The following is a 19,600-nucleotide window of genomic DNA, read 5'->3' as shown; positions in this document are numbered from 1 at the left end:
TAGGCTAGAGCGTTTTTACTTCAGGATTCTGGCAGGACTCCAGGGGTCACAAGTTCGAAACCTCGTCCGGGCAATGTTTTTTTCCTTTATTTAATTTTATTCTTGATTTTTTACTGGAGCTTTTACGATCCAATGTTTACATTTATCGATATAAAGCATTTAATTAATAAGTTGAAAAATGCCAAAATCTGTGAAAAGGCCCCTTTAAGGCAAGGCAAATGACAAATTGTCAAAACAGCACAATACAAAACAACATACATAACACATAAGTGAATAAAGCTGGAGTCACCGCCATGGAACGGTCAATGCAAAGCATTGGGGGTTTAAACCGGTTTTAGAGCGCTCAACCTCACACTTGGCCCAGCAATATTCATGATACATTTAAGTGTAAATAAAATTTAACCTCATAGCATTGTAACTCAAATTAAACAATAATAAAAGCGAATTAAAACGCACTCAATTTAATTACCATTTAATTACTCAATGGTAGGAAAGAGGCCAGAGCAACAGAGTTACAACTTTTTGAGGAACGATGAAGTGAAACTACAAACAAGTGTCAACTACATTCCTTGTTTATAGAAAAATATTTAAGAATATAGCATCATTAAGTTAATAATTCATCATCGCGCAAATACAGGAAGAAGCAGCAATAATGAGTGTAAAAGTTTCATATTACATGGCTTGGTTGTTTATCCGATTAACAAAGTGAAACAATTTAAGAGCTCTGGTCTTAGCAGTCGCCAGCCGTGTTTGAAAAAGTGATTTAATACAAGACATGCAGTTAGCAGAAGGCAGAACGCTGTCGTTTATAAAATTCCATACATTTAAATGCCGATGTTAATCTAATATTGTAAGTACACATCTAAGTTCTCCACTTGACCATTACGAGCCATCCGGTGTGTCAATGCACCAGCCGTTAATACATTCCAAACTTGAACATGGACAACTTGACCCTGCTCAAACCGACAACGTAGAACAGAAAGGTGACAAAAACATAAACAGAATAATGCTTGACAGTTAACCTCCCAACAATCATTTTTTGGTTGGGGTTTTAACATCGCACTGAACTATATTTAGTGCATATAGCGACTTTCCAGCTTTACAGGCGGGGGAAGATCCCGGGTGTTCCGTTGAGCATATTTTTTTACGAGAGGACACCCTTATAGAACCACCGACCTTCCGTAAGCCAGCTGGATGGCTTCCTATCATAAAAGTTTGACGCCCCAAGCGAGGATCGAATCCACTTTAGTGAGGGGCAAGTTGTCTGAAGTCAGCGACCTTAACCACTCGGCCACGGAGGCCCATTCCCAACAATCAAGTCCTCGGAAGGAAACCTATGTCCGGTTTTGGGCCTATCCTTGACCGTTTGAATAACATAGGCGGCCCTGCAGTGGTAGCCACACCACATCTTGACTGTTACCAGGCATATAGTTAAATCAATTTGAATATATCGTCACAATATTAAACAGGCTTCTGCACCCATGAACAAACAAGCTTACTTAAGAAAAAGACAAACGTACAGGTTCGTATATTCATTAATATGGATGCATTATTTTGCAAAAATACTTGCATACTTCTGTTGAAGAAAAGCACTTTGCTGCCATTAGGTTTATCGATAAAAAATATTTATTGGTAGAAATACACACTAAACTATCACAACTAATAATATATTGAGAAAGTTTTAAGAAATCCTTATTTGATGACCAAACTTTGTGGTTATATAAAAACATGTAATATGTTTGTACCCAAACATATATTTGTTTTGTAATTTTGATCCTACTTATCCACTTATATATTGGAACAAATTGAAAAACCTTTGCATGTTTTGAAAGCATGCAATTTACCACCTATCATATATTAAAAGATCTTTCAAACATCCACTGGTTGTTCGGGAATAGGGTGCTTTATTACAGGTGTCACAATTGAAGAATCATCGAAAATGTCAAACTCTACTGTGAACAGCCAAAATATCAAATACGAGGGGCATTCAAAAATAATGCAAGTTGATTAATAACTGGTATATTGTTAGTGCATTATGCGTGTGTGGTATATCATTGGAAAGAGAAATTCATAACCTACACGATGGTTTAATGATCGATTATAATACATGCATCGGTAAGTCACAATTCTAACCTAAATGACCCCTATTTAAAGACACTGGAACATACCACTTTTTAGAATTTATATATTGATGTTATAAGTTCTTGACAAGTATAATTTTTAAAATTGGTTTTTGTAATATATCAGTTTTTTATCTTTATTTATTGTAAATAAAATTTTATTACATAAAGATATTGATAGCTGTCGAAAATCTCATTTAAAAAAATGAGCTTCTTAATTTTGTTTAAAAAAAGACGTGGACATAGATGTTTGAACACTATGACATGTTTCTAGGTAAGAATAGCTTTAATTATATTTTTTTAAAGGAAAAATTTGTGTCACCTTATTTGATCTTGACCTGATTAGATATAATTAATTATATGTTACCTTTGAAACAATACTCTTGCAGAGAGCTCTAGTCTGCCGACTGAGTACGGGTTTAATATTAGCTTTATCTTTTCAATCTTATAGATTAGTACTATTTAAAACTACATGTATACATGATATGCATAATGATCTGAATTTGATTGGCCGAACGTTTCGTAAATTATTTAAATTAATGAAGCCGCTACACCAATTATTGTGTCAAACATTGTCCGAAAAGTACCTTAGAATTACAACAAAAAAGGCCAGTGTCCAAACGATACGTTTTGAAATTCAATATTAAATACACGAAGTTGTTGTGCTATCGACTCTTAAGTTATTTCATCTTCAAGCTGATATGTTGCTCTTTCCTTTGATGTATGGCAAATGACATTCGAACTTAAAATACCAGAGATATTGATCAGTTTATATTATTTTTCGAATGCCCCATCGAACAATGTTCTATTGAATGATATGTTCTTTTGGGAAAAAATTGAACCTTTACACTGTATTTGTATATCGTTTTTGAGTGTTTTTTTTGTATTTTTGGCTGTTCATCACTTTAAATGATTCTTCAATTGTGACACATTTTTATGATATATCACCCTATATCCGAACATCCAGTGGATGTTTGACATATCTTTTTATGCAAGATAGGTGGTAAATAATTAAAAGTTTTAAATTTGTTCACATATATTAGCGAATAATTCAGATGAAAGTTAGATAAAATACATTTTTGGGTACAAACATATTACATGTTTTTATGAAACCAGCAAATCTTGGTCATCAACTAAGGATTTCCTAAAACAATATAAATGTATCATTAGTTGTCATAGTTTAGTGTGTATTTCTACCAATAAATAACTTTTTTATCGATTAACCTAATGGCAGCAACGTGCTTGCCTTCAACAGAAGTTTGTTATTTTGCAAAATAAGGCATCTACATTAATAAATAGGCGTACCCGTATTCGCAAGAAAGCAAGCAAGACACAACCTGACGAGTAAACTAACAGACAGATAGACAAGTGAACCAGTTTTTTTGGGTTATTTGTTAATGCTGTTGTTGTTGTTTAAAAAATCTTGTTGACAATTACATAAAAAAATAAAGCAGAAAATTGCTACACGGAAAGGCATTGCAAATTTAACTTATTTTGATATAGTATATAACATTTCTAACAGGAATTGATTATCTTTGTGTAAGCTATATGTGCGAGAGAGGCACACCTAATAATAATTTTACACTCATAGCTTACGTTAGCGATATGTGTAAACATTTTGCATATATCACTCCTATTTGAGCGATATATGCGGTAAGCGATATAAGGGTCTTACAATGGTTTCAGAGAAAAATACTTTTTTTTGTTAAGTGTTTCATTCCGGTTGTCATGGCAACCAGAGGTCTGCATGGAATGGATTTCTATGATCAATTTTGGTAGAGGGCCACCCAATGATCATTTGCTTGAAGTTAGGAGGAGATGTCATTTATGTAAATTGTTGACAGACGACGACAGACGACGGACAAAGACCAATCACAAAAGCTCACCTTGTCACTATGTGACAGGTGAGCTAAAGAAATGTACTACAGATGTATTCCAACTTTCTTACTGTCATGTGAATTAAAGGGATCACATATTCGGAAAACTGTTTGAATGTTCAATTCAGGGTAATCATTTGAAGATTATAAAATAAAATGTATAGTAACATGCGTAACTACTTGCTCTTAATTTGTGAGATATATACGTAGACTTTCAATGCTATCGATTTAACCAATGATGATAGAAGAGACTGAAGAGTGAGCAGTTACAAACGTTTTATGCAAAGACAAAAATCTATAATTATATACTGACGGAAAAAAGTTTAGCTACATGGTTAATGTTACGGTATAAGAAATATCAAATGACCTTGGGCTTTTTTATCTTTGCATTTCGTTGGGATGTTGATCCTTAAATCGGTTCAATATGTTTTCGTGTGTCATACTGTTCCTTGAAAGCATACGGGCGGAAAAACACAAAACCACGTCGTGCACGTGCACAGCAATTTATGCTTTGTAAAAACAAAAACGATTTGAATGTGTAGATTGGTAGAGGAGTGACATAAAGAAAGCCGGATAAAAAATTCGATATTCCAAATAGGGACGTGTTCCAGGACTGACGTTGGAAAGACGTCAACAAGCGCTTGGAATGCTTGTTGCTTGCATGCCCGTAAATGACGTCGCCAATCACTTTGGTGTCCATAGATGTACTGTAAGTCTCCTAATGACACGGTATCAGCAACCTGGAAGCGCTCAAGACCGACCTCGCTCCGGTAGGCCTAAAAAGACCACCCGAACTTGAAACAATTACATCGTGACGTCATCGATTTTGGACGAGTGATAACATTGCCGCTAGGCTGTACAACACTACAGGGACGCTCGTTTGCAATAGGACTGTGCGAAACCGATTGCGAGCGTCAGGATTACGTACCTACAGACCCTACGTTGGTGTGCCGTTGTCACAACGCCACCGCCAGGAAAGGATCAACTGGACGATACTTCATCAGCGATGGTCACGTGCCGACTGGAACGATGTTTTATTCACGGACGAATCGATATTCACCGTTGATGGAAGAGTGAGGGTTTGGTGGCGTCGTGGCGAACGGTTTCATGACGCCAACGTTAAGGAACACGACAGATACGGAGGTGGCAGTGTTATGATGTGGAGTGGCATCAGTCACCAGTCAAGAACAGATCTTGTTAACGTCCCCGGGACACTCACATCCGTTCGATATTGCGACGAGATCATCAGACCTGTTGTCGTACCTTTCATACGCCAAGGACATGCCCGCAGGGATAATGCCCGTCCTCACACTGCACGTCATACACGGGCTGTATTACAAAACCATATTGTAACACTGGATTGGCCTGCCAGATCTCCAGACCTTTCTCCAATTGAACACATGTGGGACGTGTTAGGCCGAAGAGTACGTAACGTCATGACGTCGACAACGTAAACGACCTTGAGCGGGCCCTTCAGAGAGGGTGGGCTAGGATCCCTCTAGGAGTCATACGTGACCTTATTGGCAGCATGAGACGAAGATGCATGGCAGTTATTGCTAAAGCGGAAGGCCATAACAGATATTGACAGTATGTGACATTGGATTATGATATTCCGAAATTCACGTAACATTTTTTACCAGATTACTTGAAGAAATGAATTTGTTTTGATACAGAAATGTGGCTTAATGGTTAATCATTCAATATTAAAAAATATATTGGAAACAATTTTAATGTGTCAATATTTATATGCATGTGAACACATGTAGCTAAACTTGTTTCCGTTAGTATATGTGAACCTTTAAGCTTGTTACCAGTTGCGTTCAATTTTATCTCGGAAAACTGTTTGGATTCCATTTTTTGAATTCGTGCATCCGCTTGTTCCGTGTGTTTCTGCAGAGAACAATCTACATTTATCAGCAAATTTATTGACATAATCTATCGAACTCTTCAATTTGCTGAGCAGTTATAACGTTAAAACATCATTTCATTCTTTTGTATAGACTTCTGAAAATGTATTTATTACACGGAGTCTTTGTGAATTACTTATTTTCAATCAAATCACCAAGAAGATTTACTTTATTACCACCATACGTAAACTCATGAGGTAAAAATATCTATAGTAAAGCAACCAGTTGTAAACGAAAATTATTTAACAAGCAAAACATGGAATACACGGTTGAATATATTAAACATACCTTCGCGCTAATCGTTTTTCAGTTTCAATCTTCCTTCTTTTACTCAACTGTAGTAAGATATCTTCAGACTTGCGTTTACAATCTTGCCCTTGCCCCATTTTCGAAAAGTTTGCCTGTCGCATGACGCTCCTCGGTTGCGACAAGGCAATGTAGACGGGTTATTATTGGGAAACATTTCTCCGCATGCGTTTTTGTTGGAGCTGACCTCGTGAGAGAAAATCAAAAGGTTTGTTCGAAAACAGAAGTACATAACTTAATATAAAAAATAATTAATACTTAAAATGTTCATTATACTTAAAATTCATAAGTATTTTTTATTGGAGTAAATACTTTTCAAAATGGAGTTTTATAGAATTACAAGTTTGTTTTTGAAATCTTATGAATAAAAAATAATGATCTCTAAATGTAAAGTTCGGTGTGTATTAACCGCTAAATTTGTATAATATTTAACTATTATTCTGAAACACCTACACTACCTTTGAATATCTTTTTTCCGTTATCCTCGCCGTTGATTAATTGTGACAAGTTGTTAATGTGGCAAAACGGATATATACGGTTGGGGTCTCCACCACAAAGAACGCATTCATGGCTGTTGAAGAATTGACAATTAAGTCCAGTTTGTTTTATATATTTATGATTCAGAAAATTTTAAAGCATTGTCAATCGAAATAATATCAAATGTTATATAACACGCAGTGAAAGTTGTATTTGATGACGAGCCCGTATCTTGACCATGCCGTGATTGCAGCCTATACTTAAAGGGTGAGTAAACACTCTTTTTTTGTATCCGAATGAATTTATTTTATTTTATTTATTAAAAATTACAATACAATCAATTTACCTACAAGCCATGTGGCGTTTTCAATGACTACTTTAACAAAAACTACTTTCCTGCAAAAAGAACTATCGACATTCATGTATGAGTATGATTTTTAAAAACAGAGTAAATTGTAAATATATTGTATATGTATTGTTCCTCGTTAAAATTAATGAATTATATCTGGTATAATAATTAATAATTATAATAATAATAAGGGATAATTAAATTAAATGATGCAAAATCATTATTCATTTATGTTAAATATATGTGCATAATTATAAGATATCAAGATATCAAATCAAATAGCTTGCTAAGGTAGAATTACGTTTTTGCATAATATTATTTGAAAGTTAATATTTTAGAATTAGCTACAATATGGTTGAGCTTTAGAAAATGATATTTTTAAGTTCTTCAGATACCAAACAAATAAACAAAAGTACCAATAAATCTCTTCTAAATCGATCTAACAGAAATGAACTGTTTATTGTTCAATACTTTCAGAAAAATAATTTTTTCTGCCTTATCAGTTTAGATATGAATATTTTAGCATTTGAATTTCAGGCTCTTTTAAGTCCAAATATTATCCATCAACGGAAACCTTTATTATATTATATCGTTTGAAACTTGGAACATTTTGAGAGATTTTTTAAACTTAACATTTGAAAAATGAAAAATGACATTGATAAGAAAACTGGGATTAATTTTAGTTCAATCTGAGCATTTCCGATCGCCACGTGTCTGTCGACCGTCCGTCCGTCGTCCGTAGTCAACACTTTGAGTGTCAACACTCTTGAGGTCACAATTTGTCCCAAGATATGAAACTACGGTAGGACACAGTGAAACACTCAATGACATCTTGAATGAATTTGATAATGGGTCATCTATGGTCAAAAACTAGGTCACTGGGTCAAACAATAGAAACACGTTGTCACCACTCTTAGTCTTCATGAAAATTGTTCAGTTTGTTTATCAGAACGAAATCCATATATGTCAATTTTAAAACAGGGTCATATATGGTAAAGAATTAGGTCACCAGGTCATATTGTAGAAAAAGTCTGTTAACACACTAGAGGTCACATTTTCGTCATTATCTTTATGAAAATTGGTCAGAATGTTCATCACAATGAAATCTAGGTTAGTTTGCAAGTGGGTCGCATGCGGTTAATATAATAGATCAACAGGTAAAATCAAAGAACACTAGAGGTCACACGTTCTTTATAGTTTTAGACGAGCGACCAAGGACCCTCTGTGTCCTCTTTTTTTATTTTCATTTTGAAAAAAAAGCCGTTAATATTATTTGGAAGTTTCAGGTAGGTTATTGATTGTCTATGATGATGTTTAAAAGGGTACCTAGTTCATTTAGGGGGTTGAAAAAAAAATAACAAAAAGCGTCGGGGAGTGTTATACTATTAACATTATCATAATTTATACAAAAGGAACTACAACTTGGCTAGTACATTTCTCAACTGTTTTGGATCTTCATATAACAAATTTAATACACCAGCTTTTCCGAAGACGTATAAATATTTTAACATTATTCTTGCATGTTAATTGAAATCCCCAAAGTGAAATATTGTCGATTACAATATTACTTCAAAGGAATTTTAGAAAATGGTTCAAAATAATTATGATAAGCGACAGACATTAAAAACTGTGACGCGACGCGCGAAAATGGGGGTTAGTGGGGGTGCGACGTCATTTTTTATGACGCGACGTTAACGGACGTAGAAATGAAGTGTTTTATACTAAAAACGTAATTTCTAAAGAGTGTATATTACAAAATAAAGCTGCAAACCAGTCTAAGATTTTGCAAATTTTCCTCAGAATTTATTGCAGAATCCAAATTGAATCCAAATTGAAAGAAAACTCATTTTCGACAATTTCCTCCAGTAGCCCCTTTTTGTGCGTCGCATCACAACTTCAATCAAAGCGCTGAAGGAATTGAATTTGTGTAAAATTGTATCTTAGACGCAACTCAGATTTCAGAATAATGTTAAAGCTTTTATATCGCAAGTTTAAAATGAATACCACTCATTCAAATTTATAAAGAGTGTGTCTTAAAGCACAGGTCGAGATGGGTTATTTTTTCAAATAATTAATAAAAAAGATAATTTAAGCTTCATTTTAGCAAAACAGGTCTTAATGCATATGCATAAATTGTCATGCCAGCACCAGAGACTCTCTTTAAACGAAAAACACCACACAATCAGTTAGTGTCGTCCTTGATCAGCATGTGCACATTGCACAGGCTAATCAGTGTACACAGGCTAATCTTAATTGACATGCATTAAGCCCCGTTTTCCCTGAAAGCAGCCAATATATACAGTTTTCAATGATTAACACTAGACTGGCAAATGTTGTCTTACAAGCTGTTACATACTTTTGAATACATACACACAATGTAGTGTACCAGTGGGAACTATAAACAGGCATATGTGGTGGTTAGAGCAGACGCTCCTAGCATTCGTCGTCTGCTTAATTTTACTGCAGGTAGTGCAGACAGGCAGTGGTTATGGTTCCTAGCGTACTTAACAGCAGACTGACTTGAAAAATTGCCTCTACATTATTTGTGAGCGTTATTGTAAATACAGCTTAAAATATCCATATTAAAATCAGTTAGCTTTTTATTAGCGTTACATAGTGGAACAATTTTTATTTCAATAGGATCTTATTGCACGTGCTTGAAAGCAAAAAAGAAATATAAATTTAATAATGCCCAAAATGCTTATTTACTTGAAAAAAAATATACGTGTAGCTATATCATATGATTTGTTAAACCATTCTCCATAATTGCATCCTAACTGGTTATAATGACAATAGGAGAAAGATGCCAAATCGATTTTAGTCAAAGGTTCCTCTCTTTAATCTCCCTTTGTAAAAAAGGCATTTCAAAGTATTTCTTAATTGACAATTTAAAATGTTTACTAGGTTTGAAACTAAATGAGTGTCCCTACGTCATGTTGCCATAGAGACGCCGTGTCCCGGGATAGGCCAGTAAACACTCTTTAATTGAATAGGCAGATTATATAAGTTAAATGAGGTTCCGTTCACACTTGCATTTCAGCAAACAATTTTTAAATATATGTATAACGCTTTAAGTTGTTTGTTGAATATTCAGGTTCGGAATTCCAATACCTGTGTTTGCATAGGTCTGTGCAGCCTTTGTGAATCAACTGACCACACACATTGCAGATAAAGGCGAAATCCACTTCAAACACCATGAGACCGCACTCGCCACAGACTCATTTTGTACAACAGGACCTGAAACACGAGGAAAGTTATTTGTACATGGAAAGAAGCATAGCATAAATCGTTTAATGATTTAAAAACTTTTTCTAGTTTGAGGTCTTAATTTGATGATAATTTCAGGCGTTAATATTTAGCGCACCAAATAGAAATTAGGCGTTTACGAAACTTATGCCACGTAGGATTTATTTGTTACCTATATTCTAATATATTAAGAGGAGAAATGTCCTTTCTCTGTCTCACTGTTTGAGGTGCACACGACGAATGGCGATAAATCTGCTCATTGCCTGACAATTGTGGAACGGCTGAGAAGAATTTTGTTGACATTGGTTTCGATTGACGGGTGAAGATAGTTTGATTTGTATTTCCAGTCCAAGAGTCTTGGTCAGCTGGTAGAATATTTGGAGACACTGTTACATGATTGCCATTCAGGTATGCTTGCAACTTCTAGAAAATAATTTTTATTTTGTAAACATAAAAAAGTCAAGTCAAAGTATTAATTGGCATAAACATAAACAGCAACATAGCGATGATGACACATGTACATGAAGAACTTTTATTTCAACAAATACATAAACATATATACACAATTGAAATAGACCTTTGTGGTCCTTGTTCAACACATATCACATATCACATATCATTATGTAATAATCACATCAGCGTATTTATCACTATCATCTTATCACTATGCACATCTGTTTGAACGTACATTTGTTTTCAATAATGTACAATGATAAGTAATACTTTCGCTTTAAATTTGTTTTGCGTTGGTAGATATGATTTAGAATACAATTTAGAGTCATTTTCATATGAATAACATTATTCTTCTTTTATCATAGAATGATTGAAAACATAAGTACAGTAAATCTAAGGTGATAGGTGACAACCCTTGAATAAACTATCTCATCAATGACCCAGTTATCATCGAAATATGGTGATTATTAGAAAAACGAGTGCAGAAAGGACAGCTTACTCTACCAATCATTTTCATTAGAAACGGAAGAGTTTTATCTCTTTCTAAATGAGTTTGGAATACCCAAAACAGCTAGACTTAGTTGCTATTGTTTAAGATTTGAGATTCAAAGTAAAATATCGAAATCTTAATTACCAATTGTAACATTTTGTTGCAATATACTTTACTGAAATAATTGAACTTGCTTCATCACTAAATCCAATATTGGATCTATCTTTTACATGCATATGATCCTACCACACTAATATTATACAATATGTATACATCACCATGTGTTAAAATCGATTCTTATTTTTAAATCACTATGTACGTAATTTAACAATTATCTGTAGTCATATGACACGGAATACTTTGGCTTTATGGTGTCGGATAATTATTTATAAGGGATGGTAACGATTATCCGGATATCCGGATATCCGAATACTGGTTAAGTATCCGAATTGTAAAAGAGGATCCAAATACTTGATTAAACTATATTACCCCTGTTATTATTCAAACTATGTTCCTTAACGAATATTTCGACGATAATCTCTATACCAGACATCGTTGACAGACTGACACAAATCCGTAAATTGGTTGTTGCTCAGCGAGTGCCCCAGCCAGTTCCCGATCACCTTGGTGATAATGGTCGAGTTGCATAATTGCCAAATTGCGCCTCCGTGCTTTGTTTTATGGTCCTTACTTCCCGATCAATGACACCAATTGACATCTCGCCAACTGTCAATCAGATTCTTATCTAAATATCTATTGACAATTCAGCGATCGATAAATCGTGCGCGCCGGTTGCTAACGACATGTCCGACATTTTCTACACAAGCCGAATGCGTAGTTCTTATTTATTCAACGAGTTTCGTTTATTTTGTTCGAAAAATAGGAAATGAAATATAAAGAAACGCTGTAAATAAGGTTTATGTGCATGTAGATAGATATAGAGAAACTGATTAGTATTTTATGCAGAAACAAAATCAATTTCGAATCATACAATATGAAGTTTAGTTACATGCACTACAAATCTGTTAACCAATTGTGAAGATTTCTCCTGTTACATTGATGGGAAATCCAATATATAATTTTCTTCATGTTGGCATGTGAGGTCTCATATTTAGGTCTCCATGTGTATACATAAGGAAATATATATTTTAGATGTAACCTACATGCCACCATATATTTCAATGTTCTCTGTGCTACAAGTATTCCTTACATTCTTAGTGATAACTTTCCTCTTGTTTTTATTCAAAGATGATTGTTCAAATTTTAAAGCATTATAATCAAGTGAAAAACTGTGTTGACAACTTACGCCATTCTTTTACTAGGTTGCAAAATTGGACGTCACATCACAGTACATGTAGTATGAAATTTTAAGTTTTGGTGAATTTTGAATCAACAAATTGAATTATTACTAGTCAATGTAAAATGTTATCTTAGTATGCATACAGCTCTAAATAAAGTAAGGGTTGAATTTAAAATTGATACAAATTCACATACTTTAGTAATCCTATCTGTTTGTATACATTGAAACCAATCTGACTATGTAACCATTTGCTAATTTTACAACAAAAGTATAAACCAGTAATTGGTAAACTTAGTCAATCTCTTGCACGACGGTTACATTACATTCACCTCTGTGTTGGGCTTAGAACGGACTATTGTTATGAAAGCGTCTCATTTATGTCATCATCATTCCAAGCGTTCATCATTGAGGTTACAGAATACTAAACAATCTCTTGCATGACGGTTACATTGCATTCACTGCATTAAAGAAAACCATCTCATACCATGATATCTTATATCAGTCTTAATTAATTATTATAAAATTGATATGGTTTTTTATGTTAAGAAACCAACATATACATACACACGTCGAAGCAATTCCTAACGTCACTTAAAAAAAAATATGTTCAATTGTTTACATTTGTAAAGTGCGTGGAATGATTCCATCTGCGTAAATGGGCAATAAATTAGTTCCAAAGAGTTGCATTAAAACTCGCAAGTTTTTGCACGATTTATCGTACATTTTAAAGTCATGTTTCTTAATTTAATGCATGCGATCTTAAATATCCAATCAAATATACGTTGAATGCGTTTGTTCGGTTTTATCTATTTTATAGACAAAATGGAGGGCTGAGCCTTTCGCAGAGTTGTATGTGAGAGCAAGGAACGACAACTCTGCGTTGAGATTGAAACTTAGTCTGTGATGTCTTTAAAGCAGCATAGGTTCAATTAATTTATGATCTGAGGAGCTTTAATGTCAAATTCGTCCCTATACCACAATCAGAAGCAAAGTGAAAATGGCTATGTGTAAACAGCATAAAACCAAAAAAGCCTGCGAGTAACTGGCAGTCTGTTCAGGTTTTAGGCTGTTTGCTGCTAATCAGTGTCTAAGGATTGGAAATGAAGTCTTAAAACTTGAATTTAGTAAGAAAGATATTTAATTAAATGTATTTTTCTACGGGACTACAAACATGTCAAAATACGTATCTAAGTGGTGAAGGGCTATATGTCAAATTCGATTCTATACCACAGTGGTTATTAAAGACGCCACATTGAAGGTGAAATCAGTGAACACTCTCAAACAACGATGTTTGTTTGCCCCCGGGATTTATCTGTCTGAAAGGTACATGTACAGGTAGTTTTCCTTCAACTCTGTTCTATTATATATGTATGTGACATTTTTACTTCAAAAGCATTAATTCATAGTCAGTTTTTGGTTTCAGTTATTGAACATTAAGTTATAATATCCGAACAGTTAGAAATCTACAAAGATGAACTGCTTCTTTAAATACACAGCATGTCAGTTATCATCTTTCTCTAAAATTCAAAAAATAAAGACTTCTTAAAAATAAGTGTAACAGGTGAAAGGGTTTCAGCTATGGATATATCATCAATTAAAATAGATAATTATAAAGATTTTCATTGCAAATATGTGTAATTCTAACATAGTGGTACATGCAACTCCAGATAGATGATTAAGAGGAATTTCTGTTCTACAATTTCCAACGCGGAAGTGTGGTCTTGACAAGTGCGAATGGAAGTTTCAATATGTAGAATAACCAAAAGTACCAACATCCCCCTTATAAAAAATTAATTTATTTCAAACTGAAATGTCATATACGCAAAATTAATAATAAATTATATCGCGTGTATATGTAAACTAAAAGGGAATATTGGTATTTGCGTAACTTAACGCAATCAACGTTATACAGCGCTTTTTATGTCAGAAACAAGCGCAAACTATTTTATGTTACTATTTTAATAAAAACGTATCGATGCCACTGTTGTGTTGGTCTATACATTTATACATAATACCATGGGGAATTTCGGTACCCGCTCGGTGTCAGAAAGCGTGTAAAACAATATTCCAGTTATAAAGCGCTATTCGTGTAAAATACATATGGACAAAATGTTTCGTTAGTATTTTCGCAAAAAAATGGGTAAATACCAGTGTAGAGGTATTAATTTATTACAACTAATACAACCATTACACATAGTAACCGGTTATATATCGGTAAGGGCGCAAGCGTTTGGGAGCGTGTTTAAAGTACCGAAACATCCGTTATACACAGCTAATGTTTTTTATAAACTTACATTTTTTGCATTTGCATAATAAATATATGACACAAATCTCTTTCATCAGTGAGCCACTTGACTAAGTGGGCGTGGCGATCATCGTCCAGGCGAGATGTCAATTGGCTACATGACTTAAATCGACGGGTGCATCAGTATACCATGGAAACATTATCTCTGCCCAATCAAATAAACGTTTTTCAATTGGTCAATCAATATTTATCTGTTAAAAAAAGAGTATACGAATTTCGATTTCCCGAACTGGCATATGTCGCCCGAAGTTTTCTGCCAATTCCGGCAACATCGGGTCCGTCTGAACGCGTGTTCTCGTCGGCCCGGCCGGCTTGGTACTTACCAAGCTAAGGAACAAAGACTCAATAGCGACTTATTCGATGAAGTTATTTTCATAAACAAGTACCTTAGGTCAGTGCATCTTAGCAAATGCAAATGAAATATATCTGAATGTATTAAATGTATGTAGAATGTACAGTATATATCGTAGTATGCTTTTGTTATAGTTTTACGATGTGTGTGTTTGTGTGTTTTTTAAAGAAATTATGTATCTGCGACTTTGATATTGTTCTTAAAAATAAAATAATTGAAATAAAGAAGTCATATAAATGCGTTATATTGTTTGTTTTTATTTCTGTAAACAGTGCACATTAACGTATCCACAGTGTTGTAATGATGTTAACAGCCTTATGTAGATTACTTACAATAGAATACGGATATCCGGATATATTCGGAAAGAGGATACGGTTATTTTCTGATACGATTCCCATCCCTGTTATGTATGCATATATTTGCAATGCAGATACCCCAGTTACACCGATTGCAATTTTGATATACGGACAAGTGAATCAGGAAACTGATGGACAATAAACGATATTAATATTTATGAATTGTATAATTTGCTTTTCTCAATTCGAAGGCTTTGCTTACAGCTAGGTTTCGTAATATTTTACAGTTATCATTTGTAATCAGCTCGACAGTTTTAAATATATTTGGTCTATGCCGGTAATACTGCTTAGGATATTTTCCTCGTACGCTATCGTATAGCTTACACTAAAAACGAAAATGAAATTTGTCCTCTAATTTATATCATTTGTTGCATAGTCTTTGTTCCCTTGGCGTTCTATTCCATCTACCTTTTTCAATATTTAATCTATGTGATGACATTCGTAACTTTGTAAGTGCATTTCTATAGCATTTTACATTTACATGTTTAAGATATGGTTGAAATTCGAAATTAAAGAAAATGTTATAGAATATCGCTCAAGATGAATTTTCCAATCTACTATGCCAGTCCTGTACAAATATCTCCTTAACACGTTGTTTAAATACACTAATAAACTGGCTATTATTAACAACACTCTGTTACAGCCATACATGATAGAAACCTAGTCTACACAACGTATCTTTATCAAGTGAAGCCCCGTTTTTGCTTACGTGGGTTATAATCAATATTATTTAACATAGTTTTGTTAATACATGACACATATATGTTCTATCACTACATCAAATGATCTTCAACCAATATTTAACAATACAAACAAGCTTCTGGGAATGTAAATCCATTCGGCCAAGATCACCATAAATAAAATCGTTTTGAATGTTACATTTTACACCTAATACAGACTAAAACTTTGTATGCAATCTTTCAATCGGAGTTGCTCGAGCAAACCCCCAAACCTCATCACTATAAAACAGTATTGGTTTAAATAAAGAGATCTAACATATGTTCAACAGTAATATTAACGTAACTGTACAAATATTTTCTAAGTTTAAATATCGCTTTAAAGGAGAACAGACAAGTTCAGACTTAAAAAGCACATTTTATAGATGAATATAATATAATAACATTGAAATAAAACACACACAAAAAAAAAAAGATATAGTGCTAAAAAACGATGATTTTGATGATCGGTAATTTCCGTAATGCGTTTGGCACTTTCCGCCACCATTTTCCCTGATGACGTAGTCGTGAGACAACTGCGCATGACCCAGAACGACCTTCATTAATTGTTATTCACGCACTGAAGCTTGCAATTTTCCCGCAAAACTTCAGAGTATAAAGAACTGTGTTTGTCAATTACTAGCATTAAAACAATTTTCAATCCAGACTGTGTTGATTTCCATTAGATTTGTAACGTGACATTAAGGATTTACCTATTTGTACGATGGTGCAGTGTGTAGCATTTGGCTGCAACGCTCGTCCCGAGAAGGGAAAAAAGAATTCTTCGGCTTTCAAAAGTGTGACAGGGCTGGACAATCGACGTTTGTTTTTAAATTGTTGAATGTAACCTTTTTAAATAGCCTTTACTGTGAGGTGTGTTATTATTTACACGGGCAAATTTCCCATTCGATCGCAATCGTTTGTTGATGACAGTTGATGGCAGTAGATGAATTATGTAAATATCTTTGTATTTTTCATCTGCATTTGTCAATTGTTCATATAATCTTGTAATTGGGCTGCCCATGCATTGATTTGTATGTATCCTTACTATATTTCTGTTTGGAGATTGACATTTATTTAGTCCGAATAAAAATGGGAACTTGTCTTTCTTACTCTTTTAACGATCACTGTATGCATATAATTACACCTTATTCGTAACTTACAGTCCATCTAACATCACAGGCTTTTGACTTTTCTGCATTGGTTGCGGAAAGTCGTACAACCAAAAATATGTTCATTGTTTATAGTAAAATCAACATGCTAGTTGAATAATAAACAGTGGCAGTGTCAGTGGCAGTTCTTAACCCATTTATGCCGAGTGGACTCTCCTATCCATCTAAATTGGATCAATGTATTTCCAAAATTAGGGATGTCTAGTATATTTATTTCTGCCCGGACAATGTCTCATGTGATTCCGTAAATGAACCTCCTGATGTAAATATTATACCGAGATAAGAATACTAATTCACAATTTCCATATGGTTTCCAATCTTAATAAAGGTTTAGATTATTTTATTTGGAAGTCTACCACCTTTTCTAAGTCTAAGTACTTTGGTTTTATCACTATTAACAGTTAATTTCCATCTGTTACAATATGTCGATAAAATATCTAGAGTTTTTTGCAGTTCTCCCGCTGAATTTGCGAAAATCAAAATGTCAACTGCATACATTAACAGAAAAATCTAAAGAGTTACAATATCAACACCTTCAGCACCTTAACAGAAAAATTCATCATCTAGGTCATTTAAATACATAGCAAATATAAAAGGACTTACACATGCAGTTTAACGTAACATAAGTATTAATAGATAAAATAAATGTAAAAGTCTTCTCTTCCAAAATATAGCCTTTCAAATGTTACATTTCTTAATTAAACCGTTATCTGATGTACTCTACCACATGGGTGTGAAGTTGGCCCCGCAGCCACGTGCAGCGCTGTTAAGGTTAAGGTTAGGGTTAGTGTTAGAGTTAGTGCAACCCTAACCCTAACCCTTACCTTCACGGGACAGCGGGGCCAACTTCACATCACCACTAGCACTCTGAAAGTTAATATACGAATTAATCATAATATAAGTTCGCCTGTAAATGATTTAAATAGGTTCCAGCCCCATTAGCGCAGATCAGTTATAATGTCCTTATGCAAAACAATTGAAATCCATCTTGAAGTAGTCTTGAGCGATTAATTTGAGTTGTTTATAAGTTGTTTGGTAATAGAGAATAAATAAATGAGTATAAACTAAATGATTTAAATCGTGTTAAAATACCAGCAACGAAACGAATTTCTTATTTTAAAACAACATACAAACCTTTATATTACAACGATAATGTCCTAGACCCTTAATAGACAGAATTGTAAACTTTTGCAGTAATGGTTCAGCCACTTGTTTATCTGTATTTTCCATGTTCAATACACATTATGTCTTTACAATGAAGCAGTCTGCTAAGGACTGATGAATGTCTTTCTTCCTCTAGTTAAATAAATCGTTTTATGAGACGTTTTCTAGATACAGAACTATTTCATAGCTTCCTTTTTTATAATGCAAATACACCAGGTCTTCATACAGTCATAATTATTAACAAATCCAGCTAATATATTGACGCTTTATATATCGATCTGATCATTTAGACAAAAGATTGGATATCGCGATCAATACCTGGTTTAAAAAAAAGTACCGATAGAGCCTTTATGTTATGGCATACATGACCAGACCCAATTAATCCAGGTCTAAGATAATGTATGTGCGTAAAGTGTCGTCCCATGTTTTATGCATTGTGTAGTTCAAAGGAATATAAAGAAGTGAAACTCCAGCCGGTTATAGAGCGCTCAACCTCTCACTTGGCCAAGCAATATTCATAATACATTTAAGTGTAAATAAAATTTAACGTCATAGCATTGTTACTCAAATTAAACATTAATAAAAGGGAATGAAAATGCATTCAATTTAATTACAATTTAATTACTCAATGGTATTGAAGAAACCAAAGCAAAAGAGTTACAACTTTTTGACGAACGATCAAATGAAACTACAAACAAGTGTCAACTACATTCCTTCTTTATATAAAAAGATTTAAGAATCATTAAGTTAATATTTCAGATAATCATCGCACAAATACAGGAAGAAGCTGCAATAATGGGTGTAAAAATTCCATATTACATTGCTTGGTTGTTTATGTGACTGCTAAAAAATAAAATAATAATAATTAAATCAAACAAGAAACGCCTATCAGAGAGAAAATATAAATAAAATTGAACGTTATAAACCCAATGACCTATGCATGTAGATTACAACTGGAAAGTTGATCGTATGACGTCAATAAATCCATGTACCCAGGAACAGAGAAAGAG

General features: G+C 33.9%; 1 long non-coding RNA gene across 1 annotated transcript; it reads right to left on the bottom strand.

Annotated features, from left to right (window-relative positions):
* Window positions 1-5,673: 5,673 nt before the first annotated feature.
* Window positions 5,674-18,796, bottom strand: LOC127873393 (uncharacterized). The gene is made up of 6 exons (XR_008046130.1): window positions 18,561-18,796; window positions 10,455-10,705; window positions 10,148-10,273; window positions 6,669-6,781; window positions 6,193-6,392; window positions 5,674-5,887 (listed from the first exon to the last, which is right to left on the bottom strand). It is a non-coding gene; the product is annotated as an uncharacterized LOC127873393 (long non-coding RNA).
* Between the last annotated feature and the right edge of the window lie 804 nt (window positions 18,797-19,600).

This window comes from Dreissena polymorpha, chromosome 3 (assembly GCF_020536995.1).
Source record: "Dreissena polymorpha isolate Duluth1 chromosome 3, UMN_Dpol_1.0, whole genome shotgun sequence".
Classification (NCBI taxonomy): domain Eukaryota; kingdom Metazoa; phylum Mollusca; class Bivalvia; order Myida; family Dreissenidae; genus Dreissena; species Dreissena polymorpha.
The sequence above is the reverse complement of the archived record's forward strand: the minus strand, read 5'-3'. Positions and strand labels throughout refer to the sequence as shown.